Source organism: Falco punctatus (genome assembly GCF_963210335.1).
Source record: "Falco punctatus genome assembly, chromosome: 6".
In the NCBI taxonomy this organism is placed as follows: domain Eukaryota; kingdom Metazoa; phylum Chordata; class Aves; order Falconiformes; family Falconidae; genus Falco; species Falco punctatus.
The window spans coordinates 57,124,858-57,139,930 of record NC_137585.1 but is presented as its reverse complement, the minus strand read 5'-3'; the positions used below and the strand labels follow the sequence as shown (position 1 = coordinate 57,139,930).

At 36.1% G+C, this 15,073-nt stretch overlaps 1 protein-coding gene across 2 annotated transcripts in view; it reads right to left on the bottom strand.

The window, feature by feature from the left end:
* FRS2 (fibroblast growth factor receptor substrate 2) overlaps positions 1 to 15,073 on the bottom strand; it is a 78,772-nt gene that overhangs the window by 38,344 nt on the left and 25,355 nt on the right. The window contains exon 2 of one of the 2 annotated variants that reach the window (XM_080391129.1): positions 7,500 to 7,570. The exons of the other annotated variant lie outside the window; for it this stretch is intronic. The gene's annotated coding sequence lies outside the window, so the exon portion shown is untranslated. The remainder of the gene's footprint in view (positions 1 to 7,499; positions 7,571 to 15,073) is intronic. 2 annotated transcript variants of the gene reach the window in all.

The window sequence follows — 15,073 nt, the reverse complement described above, 5'->3', positions numbered from 1 at the left end:
GCTTGAAGAGCATGCATAGTTACTAGAGAACTTCAGTAGTGCTATCTGAGGATGAGTGTAAGTTTGCATTAGAAGCGAGAAACTTGTAACCAATCCTGTGTATGATGAATGAATATGCCATGTATTATGAAGTATAAAAAGTGAACAAATGAGGGGAGAAGTTAGGGAAGACTCCAACGTAACTTCTGGGACCAATGGATGGGCTGAACCTGTCTTCTTGCCCATATGGACACCTATTGGGTAAGAACCTTTTTCTATGACTAATTTAACTAGCTGCTATTAGATGGGTTGTTTTAAGCTTGCTTGCAGTCAGTGTTATTTACCACCACCAATCTTCAAACCTTATTCTGTCACAATTATATATTAATAAATATTAATAAAATATATAATATTAATAGCATGTGATTATTAATATAAATAGTAAAATAATATCAAAATATTAATGAAAAGTGTTATTCCCTAACCTGTTAGTGTTAGCCCTTCGTGGGTGCTAGTAGCCACCGGCAGCAGGTAACATTGGAATAAAGCAGGAAGACCTGCTGACAGGTCCACCTTATGGCTGTTGGCACATTTCCCTGAAGCTGCCAGTTGAATCACCCTCCAATCCAGCAGGACTTTCAGGGAAGGGTCTCTCCAACAAGACGCTGACAGACTGGTTGGGCACAAGGGTCTCTGCTTTCCTGGGGCACTGATAGATCAAACACTAGCGGTCAAGAAAATCTCCCCCACCCCAGCCCCTTCACATAACACCATGCAATGAAAACGTTCTCCGTCCAAGAACTGGTAATGAGCACTCATTTCAACTATGGTAAAGCAGGGTTATGCTTATCATACAATTTAAGTGCCTTGCACTTCACCCTTGATTTGAGTACAAGTTATGAGGTTTTATGTGCCGTTCTATACTTACGGGTATTGATCGATATCGTACTGCTTATAACCCTTCAAACCCACAACTGTAAAGACAACAAACACACAGCTGATGGGGACAGGCTTGGAAAGGGGAAAGCGTACAACTTGTCAGCAAACGAACTGGACAAAGCTTCCCACGGAACTCCAGCTGTATCTTCACTTACAGTCAGCACACAGTGCTGACAAGTCCACTTCTTAATTTGTATGTTTAAACCTTTGTCTGCAATAGTACAAGAGACAAGGGAAGAAAAAGTAATGGCAGAAGACCTTGAAATAAAGATGTTCTCAAGCTATGCTGCGCCAAAAGTAGCTTACCTTTGCTACAGGAACTGTATTCTTTAAGCTAATACAACTAGTGAGTCTGAAGGTCCAGATACAGGAGGCTCAATCACATGAAATTAAAATCTTTTCCATAACCATTTTGCTTATATATACTAAGGCAAAAAGGGCACCTTGTTAAAAAGTCTCCCACCTTTCCCTTACAATCTGAAGGCTATACAAGGGAAAGTCTATGTGGTAAGGACAGCAGATGGGTCAGCAGAACACGTACCCAAACATTTCAAAAAACTGTTGCTGCACGGTAAATGAAGTTGAGCATGAGCATGTATCAGTATGGATTGCACCATAAACAACCGGCAAGAACTTCAACGAATGAATAGCTATTAGGATGGTGCAACTTATTTCTACCAAATGCACAAAAATTATCTCATCAATCCACCCAAGTGGCCCAACAAGCTTGTAATTTTGGACATTTGCACATTTTGCAAACACACTGGCAAGTATGCCTGACTGGTTCAAAGAACTTTGGTCATTAGTTGGATTGAAACATCCATTAATTACCTAGTCCAAAAATACACAGAATTATCCAAGTTAACAGTTTGTAATGAAAAAAAATTTCAATCTTTACCAAAGCTACACAGTAAACAGGCAGAAGGACACAATCATTTATACCCACTGACATAGTAATACAGACAGAACTAGTTGCATGCTGTTTCTCCTTTCCAAAGTTTCATTACACACAAGAACCACCCAGTTACCCAGTGTGACTGGTTTTAAGCAGGACAGATTTTACACGTGGTCACACAGCACACAAATATAGTACTTGCTCCACTAATCCTGAAATAGGTTGCCAGTCTTCATTTTATAAAAAGGAACAGTCTCTTTGAGCTTTCTAGAAACTTTAAGGCATCAACTGCCTGCCTGTGCCCCCATCTCAATCATGCTGCTTGTAAAAATAAACACAGATTCTCAAATAGTTCTAGCAGATCTGTGAGGACTAACACAAAGATTATCCTTTCACACTGAATTAACAAACACCTCCCTCAAGCCACCACTAAAACAGGTCAAATTTACCTATATACACAGTATAATAATATTTCAAACAATATCAAGACAAATATAAACTATTAAAGTATGCTATTAAGACTTTTATATATTTTCCAACACACTCCTTAAAAGTCACATCTTCAATTATCAAAAACTGATGCTTTCAAATTGAAAATATTAAAGTGTTCCTGCTTCTTTAATCTATCCAGAAAAAAACAGCAGTATGAATAGCAAAAGAAGATGTTATTAATAATATCTAATTAACATCTCAAGCCTCCTACTGATTCAGTGCAACCCCAGAAACCCGGGATTTCTGTTGTCTTCAGGCAACAGGGACAGATAGGACATTTCTGGGGAGAACAGAAAAAAAATGCAGTGAACAGCTGTGTCTGAGACAACCCCTCACAGTCAGAAAAGCTACAAGTTAACATTAAAAATTTAATTTCATGCAATAATCCTTCCATCATTTAAACTTAACAGTGAGGAGAAATCCCAAGCAATTTTGCATCTTAATTTATTCTGCACATCAAAGGAACAACACTAATCTAGGCAGAATGTAACCAAAAGCACAGTTATTGTATAGGTAGCAACAAGTATTTATACTGAAAAGGAAACACTGAGGTTAAGGTTAAAAAAAAATGGGTGCTGCTTCTACTCTTATAAGCAGATGCTCATGTTAATAAGGGTCATGCTAATGTCAAAATTTTAATATTACAGGCAAACAGCTTTCAAAACAGTTGGAATTATGAAAACCCTTGTTAACCATATACTCAAGAATAAAGCTGAGTTTTTTGAAGTTTTGAGTACCACTTCAATATTTTCTTTCACAATTTAAAAAAACCACACTACATTAATTGTGTCCCAGTGGCCATATGTGACGTACAGGAAGGACTGGGAGGGGGGGAAAAGGATGTGAAAAAAATCCCATCTACAGAAGAAATTCAGTTGTATTCTATTCATATATCACTCCCATTATGAGTAGTACCTAGGTACTTTAACCAGAGCATTTGATACTAGTTACATAAAGGGAATAACTAAGATGACTATACATCTTTACCAAAAAAAGTGTCAAAACAGTGAATATTGATAATGAAAATAGTGTGTCTAAATATTACAGATTAAGTACTGGGCTACTCCATAAACTTTTATACTGCCAACCCCTGTTTGCTTCCCTGACAAAAAATTAAAATAACTTCTTATTGCCGTTGTGAATTCACAGAGAAGTCCAAGTGACTCAACCCTAATATTTACATATCTATGCCCAACTCAACTTGTTCTTCTTTATATGTTGACACTGAAACCCAGGGAAAGGCCAAAAATAAATAATTACTTCAAAAAGTTGTAATTCTGTACCAGAACTATGTCTGCTAGAACTGATAGGAGGTAAGAGATAATAAAAACACCTATTTCAAAACCAAGCCTATGTTTCTGAGATAATACAAATTCAATTTATAACAAGGGCATATTTTCCCTCCCATGTATAGAAAATAGGTGCACAGCTATCAAGCAGTACGAACTTTTCCTTTTGTGAGTTAAACAGTCATTGTGAGATGAGATATTTTAAATTAGCTGCTGTGCTCTTCTTCCTCAGAATGTTATTTTGTGTTACCATCAGCTGATCGAAAGAAAGGTGACTGCAGCTAAAAGAGTTTTTCCTGCTCTGGCTAGCTTTTATTTAGCCAGACAAGCTTCAATCCAAACCACTGCCCTGATCTTCCTGATCATAAGGCCACACTATTACTAGTGCAAACAAAAGGGGGGCTGGACCATGAAGCCTAACGAGAAATCATACTCTTCTCTTTTGGCAACAGGTCATACTTTGACCATTTTAAAGTGGACATGGCAATACAGCTTCTTTATAATGCAAGGAGATACTACAAGGATCTGCTAAAATATGTCAACTTGTATATCACTTTTACAGAAACCTACAGAACACCTAAGGGAAAAAGAAACAGGCTGTAGCCTCTAAACTGCTTTCTTTCAACGTACTTTATGCAAAGGTAAATTCATATAAAGCTAAAACTATGTGTGCAAAGTATAATTTCAAGCAAATACTGAAATCTTTTTAAAAGTTGGGAGAAGTAAGATTTTTATAAAAAGCATAGTATTTCTGTTGCAACATCAAGAATGATATTGATAAGGCTTATTAAATCTAGACTTACATGAGCAGCATGTTGACATTCTGCAACTTTAACAGTGCTATTTCTAACTTTCATTTACACTGCAGTAAAAGTGTCAAAAATTCTGCACAAATACAGCTTCAAAAATTCCCAAACATTTAGGAACAGGATTAGTAACCATTTAGCCAGTACAGGTTTTTGTTTATTAAAAAAAAAAGTCCACTTACTTTTACATTTTCTTTAAAATCAGAACATAAAACTTCACTTAAGTGTACAAGTTATGATTAAGCTCCTGACATTTAAGCTGTTTCACTTGACTGATGGAAGTCATTCCCATCATTTTTCAAAAAAGTTGACTACAGATGTCAAGCATCCTTACAAACTCCAGCCCAAGCATTATCCAACTCAGTATTAAATTGTACTTTACAAAATACACAGCATGAAACCTCTCGAAGTTCACAATTTGCTAAACCCGATTATTAAAGTATTCAGCAATAATAGGTACACCAAGATTTTTGCTCACACACACACCCAGCAAAAGATCAACAGCATAAATATCATTTTAGAGCAAGAACATAAACTTTAAGCCTTCATATGAAGTAGCACATTTCACATCTGATTTCTAATGGCACTGCAAGATAAACAGCTTGCTTTCACCTTAAAAACAATATTCAGTAAATTAGAAGGACAGTAGTATGTTTTAAAAACTTAATAAGTATTTCAAGTTAAAAGGATATATTTGAAATGATAACTACATATTGTTTGAAAATATTTTGGCACTGGCACAGAATCTGCAAAGAACAGCCCAAGTTTTAACTTAATTATCCTTTTACAAGAATTGTGGTTTGAGAAAATACAACAACTTCATAAACATAATAATCACTAAGTATAATAGCCTTTGGCAATAATGTTCCAAAGCAAGTTTGGATAATCCAAGATAAACCATGACTCCTATTCTTTCTCTCTGTACTTTTGCAGTTAATATAAAAAATTCAAAAGCAAATGCAAACGGTGTGTCTCAAGACTGTACAAGCACACAAAACACAAGCTTCTGTCAAAGCAACACGTTACATCCAGCAATAATTGAATTGGTCAACAAGAGTATGTTACAGAAACTGCAATCCAACAGCAAAATCTGCAAAAGCTACATTATTTTCCAGAACAGAAACAAAGGAACTGAAGAAGATACAGACACAGTTACAGAAGCAGTATGAAATAATCATTATGCTACTTACCGTGCACTTTAATCCTTGGTACTCTATTTATTTATTGCAACCCCTTTGTCTACACTGGAAGACACCCCAAAACAAAAACACAGGAGCCACTTATCCTTGCCTAACAATACTGCAGGTACATTGAAAGCAATTTACAACTAAGCAGCATGGTAATTAGCTACTGCTAAGACAGTAAAACACTGTAATTCAAGTTCTATATGTAATAGGTGATATTAGGATAAATTAAGTCAAGTTACCCAAAACTCAAAATACCCCAAAAATCAAGCTTCTTCCTAACTGATTCCTAGTCCCCTTTCTTTATCAGTTCCCATTCAATTCCCTATGCTCATCCACTACCTCACCTCACCCAACTCCTACAACTTCTGTTTAACCCCACCAACCTTTAGGCTGCTCACCTATATGAAACACTGCAAGTATCCACAAATCCAGTTCTACATCCTAATTAGATGTATCCTCTGTAATAGCTGATCATTACGACACACTAATAATTTGCTTATTTTAAACATGATTGTGCTATGATACTGTTGTATAACTTCAAGTAAATTATTTAACCCTGAATATTTCAAAGATTATTAACCTAACATCCCTATGTTCCTTCATAAATTCCAACCCATTTGTTAACTACCTGAATATGGGGTTCAATTTCTGTACATTAACACCTAAATTGCAGTAGGAGAAAACAGTCGGTTTTCATTTAGAAGTCAATGCCGCTTAACGAGTGCTCTGGAAAATAACTAGAGAAGCAAGAACATTATGCAAAGTATGTGTACGATGTTACTTTACTTGGGAAGGAGAGAGGATTTTTATTCACATTATTTCAGTCACCCTATATACATCTATAACATGGCAAGTGAGAGGGCAGCAAACTGTAGTGCAGAAGAGAAAACAAACAGTTGGAAAACTTTTAAATAATACATGATGGAAATACAGGGAGATTATACTCATCGCTTGCTTCTGCTGTGCCAGCAACTGAAAGCCTGTGGTGTGCTGCAAGGAGGGCTGCTGTCAAAGTCTGCAACCTGCCCAGTGACGCAGGCTGACAAAAATTCTATTGCAGCAGAGACAGTGACTTTTGCTGGCAGATCTATCACACTAGCCTACAACAAACAGGATCATGAGCACATTAATCTTCCCCATTCTAACAACCAGCAGCAACATGGATCAGTTAGCCCAGTGATATATTTTTTACATTATTCAATCTAAAATGCATTATTTTTTGGCTGCTGTAGTGATAAATTTTGTTTCTTATAATCACTGAACTAGGGTTAAACTGGATAGAACAAATTTGCATGGGTATGTTAATTTTAGACATCTTCATAACTCACTAGTACTGAAGCAATATCTGAATTCTTTAATCTCTAGCACATCTAAACTTCTTTGCTGGCCATCAGATAGCATAGAGGACAAGAAGTAATCATAAGATCCTCAAGAACTCAGTCTACTACTTGTGTGGTACTGTACATGAGTTATCCAAGAGCTTCCCTGGAGAATCATCTATAGCTGACACTTTTGAGAAGTTTGGTTATATTTGCAAGTGTTTAAAATCTCTGCTAAGTCACTACTACAGACTTACAGCATCAATAGTGAAATTTAACCTTAGATGAAGCACATCTACATAAGTAGCTTAGTTAGTAATAAAAAAAAGAGAGAGTGTACTAAAACAGATGTAAAAATAATGCATAAAATCTATATGAAAGAATGCAGGGCATCACTTAACCCATTGGTACAATTCATTACATTAGGCACAGGCCTACTGTGTGCCTACAAATGCATACACTTCATAAGGAAGGATATACAGTTCTCTTGGAAATAAAATGAAGTTCTGGGAAGTAGCAACCACCATCACCAAGGAGCCAGTGGATAAATTCATTATCCTCAGAAGGTACCAACCCCCCAACAAAATCCCTACCTCATTCAGGAGACAAACACTGAACCACTCAGGAATCAGCTGCTAAATTGCTGTAGTTCACATCATGGCCTCTTAAAGCAAACAAACAAAAAAATATTGTAAGGCATACTGTAAACTGACTTACAAATAGTTTAATCACGCGTGTACAAAATGATTGTGCAAAACAAACTGTAGAAACAAGTGAACTGCCTGCCCCAAGCTATGCTGTCACTATTCTTGACTTAAAATAAAAAACCAAAATCTACTGACATCCAATTTAACTGTTAAAACCTCTCCCAAGTGTAAAGCATCTAGGCAAAATGTTGCCATCTAACAACTTAAAAACACATTTAGAGGAAGTGGGAATGATCTACTCACTGCGCATCTGCACTAGCACAAAAACTTCAAGTCTTAGTAATAACACGTTTCTATAAAAATATTTTTAAAAAAAAAGAAGTCCCTAGTCCCAAATTACACAGTATTTAACAAAAATTGGAATTTTCTTCTTCTCCATACCTCTATGTGGAAAAAAAGTGTGATAGGATTTCAGCACAGAGCAAAAGAAACTCAGCTTCTAGGTTTCTGGGATTTTTACCAGATTTCAGTTCAACGGTTTTACTGTCACAAGTAGCATAAAAGCAATATATTCAAATACACATTTGAAACCCAAGGGAAGTTCAAATTAAGTTTGTTATTAGGGTTAGCCTATGAGTAACTCAGCAAGTAGCTTTAAACATACAAAATTTAACACCACACATTTTGGTGACAGTTTTAACTACATTTTATTCATAACTCTAGACTTGCATTTCAAAGACAACACCCCCTTACTCTTTCTAGTTTTATGTTCTTTTTACACTCCCCTGTGTAATTACAAAATTTCCTGTAACTACCAACCTCAAAGTAGTCTATTCATAATGAAAGGTAATCAATGATGTGACTTCACTGTGAAGTTGTGTTTGGTATTGGATTTAATTCATAGAAAGCCTTTCCAATGAGTGTAAAGCAAGAACCTTCTAAAAATCACTAACAGTCAGCACACAATATTTACTATTTGAAGTCATATGTAAAATACTTTTACTGTTCACCATACACTGCTAGGCTTTAATATTCCATCGTCCCAAGCATTCTTCTGTGATATTTCCTTGTTTATTTGGAAGTCAAGAATACAGAAGGCTTTCTGAAGCTACAATTCCTTGGTATAGCACACTTGAGAAATAACATTTCATACAGAACAAACCTAAAATCTAACTAAACATCATCACTACTGTATTTCACTTATTCCTCCTTAGCAGACAAGGAAGTTTTATGTAATTCATTATACAAGAGTTTACATTCTTTTCAGTTCCTGGGTTATGTCCAATTTTTGACAATCTGAATGCTAGTATTTCTATAGACTAATGATGGAGCAGAACACAAAGCTGAAAGCACCCAAGGGATGGAAAGAGAGCTGAAGATTTTCTTTCTATAAAAAAGTGAACACTAGCTGTTCCCTTCCACATCCTACACCAACCCACCCACCCCACAATTTTAGCTATTAATCAACAATAAAAGCTATGTTAATTTGCATAACTCCATTAGAAGAAAAAACAAACCCCAAACACATCTAGGTCACACACTTTTATGTGGGACATCGGAAAGCAACATAAAGAAATACAACCTGCCTATTCTAGACATTTTGACATCTAACAGCAGGATTAGAAAACAAGTCTTATTTCCATTATGTTTATTTTCTTGAAAAAAACCTAGAACTGTATGTAATCAAGCACTACAGCAGTTCATAAAAAACTGTCAGACAGTTCCAAAATAATTATCTACTAAACGCGTAGCACGTTGAAACAAACACTTAACTGTTTTGGTGCAAAAGCCTAAACCTACACATTTCATGTACAATATGAAAACTTATGATAGAACACTTCGTAAGAACCCAGTGTGCCAGCCTCAATGCACTGCTCACAAGTAGGTCAGCACTAGAGCAAATCAATCTAACAGTACCATTGCAACTAGTCATCACATAATCAATGCAAAGCAGTTTAACATATCACATAACAGCTAATTAATATCATCCTACTTACTAGTATAAAGTATCTCACAGTAGTCAATGTTTAATTGTTTTAAGAGCTTTCCCTAGAATACAGTACTCATCACTAAGTACTTCAGTCTGTCCTCAGCACCTCAGCTGAACAAGTTTCCTCCTCTTCAGACGTCTTTCTACTCTGAACTACAAAGAAATCATCCTTCCTAAGGAGAGCTTATGACCAGTAAATTCCAAACTGACCAGCATATGCTTAAACCCAACCTTATTCTCCCAACTATCTCACTGTTTTGTCACCTATAGTTCAATGAGAAGTCAAAAAACTAAGCAAACTCTTACATGAATCAGGATCTAAATAAAGAGCCGCTCAAAATTGTGTTCCAATTTACTTAATAGATAAAGAGTATAGCAAGTTATCAGAGGTGAGATGTGAACATATAAATTAATTTAACTGCTTGCCAATTAATTTTTTACATGCTTGTACCTGTGAACCTTGACACTTTACAAATATTTAAACCTGGACACAAACATTCACAGCTTGCCTTAGGCTGAGACCTAGGGTAAATCGGAGATGCTTATATCCTTGGAGAGGGAAGACAGGATGGGGGACAGGCTTTAATATAAATAAGTGTTATTGACTTAATTTAACATCAGCTGTGAAGAATTCACAGAAAAATGCTAAACTGGTATGGTATTGACACAATCAAACCTTCCGAAAGGTAGTTTTCTTCTTAATTTCACACTACTGATAATATTAAACTACTTTTTGCTTTGATACGAAACTATTTAAAAACCATACCACTTAAAATTAGCAATTTACATCCATTTAACAAATATAAGCCTACGTTGCAGCTGACATCATAAATACAAATTCTTCAAGAGAAGTAAATCTAAATTTAGCAGACATGTATGAAGCTGTGCTCTATGAAACCAGTTTATAGGGACTTAACAGAACACGGAACCCTGAAGTAGGAAGAAATAAATATTTATTAAGCAAACATACTGACACTTACGGACTAAAGTCATAGTAAAGAAAACACATTTATGAAGGTCAGATGATCCACATTCACTGTAGGCATTGAAAATCTAAGACAAATAACTTGAACTTTAGATTTTGAAGGGCGCTTTGTTGCCCTTACTAGTAGAAATATTTCGAGACCTTAAGTGGCCATAAGCACCTTAAAGTAACAGTCATAATATACACTTAAACCCAAAGAGTCTTACAGAAACTAGAAGCTTATCTAAGTTTCTGGTGTATGTTGTACCTCTGAGACAAAACACACATTGCTCTAGAACTACAGACCCAGAAGACAAGCTGGAAATGCTCTCCTGTTAATCAGAAAAAGTTCTGGAAATTGGGGAGGGAGGATGTAAGCCCTAGATAAGAAAGGTTCACCCATGTACCTGTCCACCAAAAAAAGGAGGAGGGAAGGAAAAAAAGTTTGTCCAAATCCTATATAGCACATTCCCTTTTTCCCTTCCTGTATACATTCTTTTCTAGTCCAGCAATTTTTAGGAATGGAGCACACTCTGAAGTTGCAAGGCTGACCAGTTGGCATATATTACTCAGAATTTCTGGAAATACAGGCAGAACAATGTTATTACAATAATACTCTATAAATACCACAAAATTCAAGTTCAGAGAACAATTTTTTGTATGATATTGTATTTAGTATTAGCTTGTTCATTACTTTTTAAGATCTAAGATGTCTTAACCAAACACCTTTTAATAACAAAGACTAACATAATAGTATTCTTCCTAACAAACTACGAGGGCAAAGGAAGCTCTTTCAGAAACTGAGTACTATCACCTAAAACATACACAATAAATGAAGAAAGAGACAGCTATCATCAGAAGGATAATAAAGTTGGCAATCATATTCACACAGAGCATCCAAACATTTGCCAATTAAATGCTTTTAAGAATCTCTAAAGTAGGGGCCAATTATTTGAGAATGTAAGACTACCTCTGGTCTAGCTGCACAAATACTATATAGACAAATACGAAATATCCCGCTTACTTTAGCATTTACATTTGTACACCTGAGAATTAACACTAAAACTACCACTGCCCTAAGTCCTTTTACATTTATAGCAATACAAATTGATGAGTTAACACATACACCGCACTCTCAATTTTAAGGTATGAAATTCCACTCAGATTTTAAGAGAATGAAATACAAAGCAGCTACCATGACCCAGAAGAGATCCATGATGATTTAACTCTACTATCCTAAAACATTTCTAAGTCAGGTACAATGAGCTATATGTTAAATTTTATTTTAACTATTATAATTGTTTTACTTTTCCATTGTATTACCAGCCAAAAACATTCAAATAATGAGGAGCCCCAAGAGTTTAACTTTACTAAAAAAAATCCACCACAAATAAAACACAAGTCACAAAACATTGTGACCTAAAGTTTCATTGGACAAGAAAAAAATATAAATATTTGAGTCCCTTGGATTTCCTTATTAAAAAAAAAATCATTACTTCTGTTAATATTAGCTTTAGGTCTGCAATGAGACATTCAAAACATTTATGGTAATAAGAAACACTGCAAGGAAATGCAGCACTGAATGAAGGCATGTTGAAACTCTACAAAGACATGAAGTAACCTCAATAAAGGAGATAGCATGCAAAATTTCTATGAACACTGCACACCTCGACATTAGTGGGAAGAAGGTACAAAAGAGGGGAAGATGCTTGCAGCAAGCAGTACTGGAGATGCTAAAGAGGGACAAGGCTGTGACAGCCAGGCAAGTTTCCCTACATGCTGTCTCCTGTGATTCCCACAAAGCTAAAGCAGCTCAGCTATATGCTTTATAAAAAGCACAACTACACTTTGAAAATGTAAATAAATGTTTTGATTGTATTATTGTACCACCTGACAAATGCATATTAACAACTTTCAATTATAATATTGCAGTGATTTAAAAGATCATACTTTATTTAAACTAAAATTTGTAATCTAATTATATGCTTCAGTCAGTGTTTGAGTAACTGAAAAATACAGACAGCTACAAAGAAAGGAGTGTTACACCCTCTACTTCTAATGGTTGGCTGAAGAGGCTAAACTTGTTGAGTGACACACCAAGGGGGAAAAAAAAACCATCCCCTTGTGTTCCAGTATGATTTCTTAAAAAGAAAAGTAACAACAACTGTGCTTTAAAGGAGTAATTAAAAGTGTTATATAATTTTAAATGCATAAATACAACAACTTCTAAGATGTCAGAAGAATCTTAATATACTTCCCTGAAGAAGTAGCCCTCCCTCTGTTTGCTTGGTATCTTAATTTGCCTTTGGTTTCAAAACTCTAGGCTTGCCAAGAGCTATTCCTTTCAAAACCTCAGGAATTCCATTACTAGTTTTAAGCTAAATTAAAGGAAAATAGAAGCATTCAACGCATGGCAAAAGTATGCACAAAGTGTTTGTTGATACTCATAAATAGACTGAAAAATTTAGACATGTCTGAGGGATAGCTGCTGCACAGTCAGCTCTGTTTTGCTCTGCTGCGCAGCTAAGGAAAGAGCTACTGCTGTCATTTCAGAAAAGCTCAGCATAAGATACATTGCTGCCAAGATTGAACACAGCACTAGATCATTCATTTTTCACTTTAAGTTTATATATAAACCAAAGTTTGCACTCGGGGCGGGGGGGGGTGGGGGGGTGTCAGGGATGTCGGGGAGTAGTGGGAGCTTCCCCTTTAAAGCTCCTGCTTCAACACCTCCATTTGGAAAAAACATGTCACACTGTCCTAAGGCATGGCAAAACCAGTCAACTCTCCACCCTCAAAACATCTTGCAAGTCATGAAATAAGACATTCCATGTCAGAAATACATCTAATATTGTGCTGATACATATCTTTCCAATGTTCACGTAATGGGTCCCTTCCAACTTGCAATATTCTATGATTCTAAACAAGCAGTATTACTATTATCATTTTTACTGACTAAACTATGGTAAGAATGAGATGTCCCCACCTGCATATAGTGCCAGGTGTCATACTAACACACAGGATGATAATATCCCTGTACAAAGCATTTAAGAAAATGTGTTTGAAAGACAAATGCTTCATTTGTGTCAAGGTGAGTAATCCCAGCAGATAAACTACTACACGGTTTAACTTCTTTGGCAGCAGCCACAGGACGACAGTGGAAATATCAACACACTAGTTTAAACTGCAGCTCCAGAAAGAGATCAAAATTCTGTATCTTCCGTTACAAACACAGGAATACAGGTACCAGCACACAGGAGAGAGAGTCTATTTACCCTTGAAAAGGCAGGAAATTAAAGCAACTTTTCACGATTGAGTCAGCACACAGTAACGGACCAGTGGTTTACAGTAACCATCACCACTCTAGGAATGACAGCAGCAGCATCTCAACCCTGCCAGGACCAAAAGCACTATGGAGAAAAGCCAAGGGAAAGAAGTCAGTTCTTCAAACTAAAAACATGGTGCCCCCATCTCTCTGGAGTCTGGGGTACTGTCCAGGAAAACTATCACTATCTCAGATATGCCAACTGCCCTGTAGTTCTGAGCTTTTATTACAAGCATAGGCAATTCATACAGTATTTCTGAATCACATTTTCCTCAACAGAAAAGTAACCCACACAGGTACAAGAAAAAGCTGAAGAGCAAGATATACTTGAGCACCTTTGCCATAAGATACACATTTATCATAAATAAAGGAAAAGAAAAAGGATAAGCTAAAACCTAAAGTAGGGATCTTTTTTAAAAATTTTGGTCCAAAAACAGAGGTGCTTCTACCAATAGCCAATACTGAACCTGAAACTTTACAGCAAAGAAAAAAAAAAGTTCCATCAGAAGAAGTGGCAGGTCTAGTATCTGTGGCTGATTCTGGAAGCTGAAGTAAATAAAGGTGGCCGCCCAGCACGGGCAGCTGTGAAAGCAACAGCACACAACACGATTTTACACTTGCAGTCATTCAGAGGAACATGTTGCTTAACACAGACATCAGTATTACTTTGTCGACTGAGATTCAGGCAATAAGTTTAGGGATTATCCCGGACCACCTGAGAAGTCAGTGACAGATTAAACACAGCCCCTGACAAGAAGCTTCTCATCTCACCACCCCACATATGAATGTGAAAGCATTTTAGAAGAAAAAATAAGACATGAAATTAAAGTACTCTAAGACAAGAGAAGAAAACAGTCAGTAATCACAACGCCATTTCCACTAATTAGAAAAGAATGCATATAGTCAGTCCCAAACATGCAATAATCATGAAATTTTACTGTATAAACATCAGAAGTTATTAGTTCTTTTTATTAAAGCCAAGAAGTAATTACTCATGTTGTCATTTCAAGCTTGAGAGAAAGACTGAAATTCTGGAGAATCACATGGCTTCAGGAAAATAGGCCTCAGTAAAGACTGAACTAAATTGGTTGTCATGATTGTTGCCACCCTGCCAGAAGCAGTGAAGAGGAAAAAGAGTACACTATATTTGGAGAATACATGACATACACACACACATTTATATGCATACATACTTCTATGAGAAGACACCACACACCAGTTTATCACCAGTTGAAGTTCAA